This window comes from Coffea arabica, chromosome 7e, assembly GCF_036785885.1.
Source record: "Coffea arabica cultivar ET-39 chromosome 7e, Coffea Arabica ET-39 HiFi, whole genome shotgun sequence".
Classification (NCBI taxonomy): Eukaryota; Viridiplantae; Streptophyta; class Magnoliopsida; order Gentianales; family Rubiaceae; genus Coffea; species Coffea arabica.
This window is the reverse complement of record NC_092323.1, coordinates 20,119,139-20,121,422: the sequence shown is the minus strand read 5'-3', so window position 1 is coordinate 20,121,422 and position 2,284 is coordinate 20,119,139.

Below are 2,284 nucleotides of genomic sequence, written 5' to 3'. Positions count from 1 at the left end.
ATGACAACTTTCGGCACTCCAAATCGATATACTATGTTCTTTTGAAAGAACTTCTGGATGGCCTGATCCATAATACTGCTCAACGGCTCGATCTCCACCCATTTGGTGAATTAATCAATTGTCACTATCAAATAGGTGTAGTTACCTGGTATCTGAAAAAAGGGGTTGATTAAGTTTATTCCCCACTGCTCAAAGGGTGAAAGAGATGTGATAGAAACCATGGGATTGGTAGGACGGTGGTGTTTGGGAGCGTGAAATTGACAAGAAAGGCAGTTTATTACAAGAATTTGAGAATTTCGTTAGATAGTTGTCAAAAAATATCCGAGTAATAGGGTCTTTTTAGCCAACATCCGAGCTCCGACATGAGTTTCACAGTCCTTTATGGATGTTTTTAAGTACCTGCTCCCCTTATTCAACAAGAATACACCTTAATTATGGTTCGAGGTAAGATTTTTTATACAGTGATCCATCGTGTAACGTATACCCAACTGATTTACACTAGACCCTTCTTGCCTCAGATCGGTCAACGAAAAGAATTTCTTGATCAAGAAACTTGATGATAGGATCCATCTAGGTTTTTATTGAATGTATTGGATATACCTTCTTTTCTAAATAACTAGGCTCGATTAGAATATCAATTGGGATTGTTTTATTCAATGGAGAGATTGAGGTAAAAGCCAACTTGGAGAAAGTATCTGCCCACTTGTTTTGGGAACAAGGTATGCAGTGAATTGTAAACGATTCAAAAAGATTGGTTAGTTTCTAAACTTGCGAGAGATACTTCTGCATGGTATCTTCTTTAGTTTCGTATTAGAACTTGTTTGACCATCAATTGAGAATCACTGTATACTTGAATTTAACGAGCTTCCAGTTTTCGTGCTAAATGCAAACCAATGATCAACGCGTCATATTTAGCCTCATTATTAGAGGCAGAAAAACTAAAACGGAGAGTATATGAACACTCCTCTCCGCTTGACCCAACGAGAAGCAATCCAGTTCCTTTGCCTTTGTTATTGAAAGAGTTGTCTACATAAAGGGCTCAGGTCAAGGGCGTTGAGGCCTTTTTAGTGACGTCTCGATTTACTGCAGGGGTAAACTTGGCTAAGAAGTCAGCTTAAACCTGCCCCTTGATTGTTGTTCTAGGTTCGTAAGTCAGGTTGTATTCTTCTAATTCGATGGTTCATTTTATCAATCGTCCTGAGGCTTCAGATTTGGTTAGAGTCTGATGGATTGGTTGATTAGTTTGAACGCAAATGGGGTGAGTCAGGAAGTAAGGCTTCAATCGCCGAGTTGTATGAATTAGGTATAATACTAATTTTTTTATCTGCGGGTATCGGCTTTCAGACCCATAGAGGACTTGGTTGACATAATAAACAGGTTATTGGATGCCACCCTCCTGCACTAGCACAGTACTGATCGCTTCTTTGACCGAGATAAAATATAGATAGAGAGTCTTTTCAGATCTTGGTGAGCTGAGGGGTTGAGAACAGATAAAGATAGTCTCTCATTTGGGTGAAGGTTTGCTAACACTGCTCATTCCAAGAGAATTTGTCTGTCTTCTTCAATATTTTAAAGAAGGATAATTTCTTTTGAGCGGATCGGTAACGAAATCGGTTCAGTGCGACTTGCCGTCCAGTCAATTTTTAGATCTCACAAATATTATTCGGAACTGCCATCTTTTAAATCGTCTTAATCTTGTCAGGGTTAGATTCAATGTCTTGATGGGATATAAAATATTCTAAAAAATTTTTCTAGATGATTCCAAAGATGCATTTTTTGGTGTTGAACATCATCCTGACTTCTTGTAAAATCTTGAGAATGTCCCGTATGTCTGAAAGGAAGACATCGAAGGTTTTGCTCTTAATGAAAACACCATCTATATAAGTTTTCATGTTGCGTTTGATCTGTTCATGAAAGATATGATTAACGAGACGTTGATAAGTGGCTCCGGCGTTCTTTAATTCGAAGGGTATAGTGGTATAGCAATAAATATTTGGATCAGTAATGAAGCCTTTTTTTATCTTCCACGCTCATTCCTATTTGATGATAACTTTTAAAGGCATATAGAAAACAAAGGATTTCATGTCTTATAATTGAATCGATCAAAACGTCTACTCTAGACAGAGAGTAGCAATCTTTTGAACAAGTCTTATTGAAGTCGGTGAAATCTGCACACATACGCCACCCTCCACGCTATTTCTTGATCATAATTGGATTAGAAAGTCAGGTCAAGTATTGAACCTTTTTTATCATTTACGTCGGATGGAGTTTATCCACCTCCACC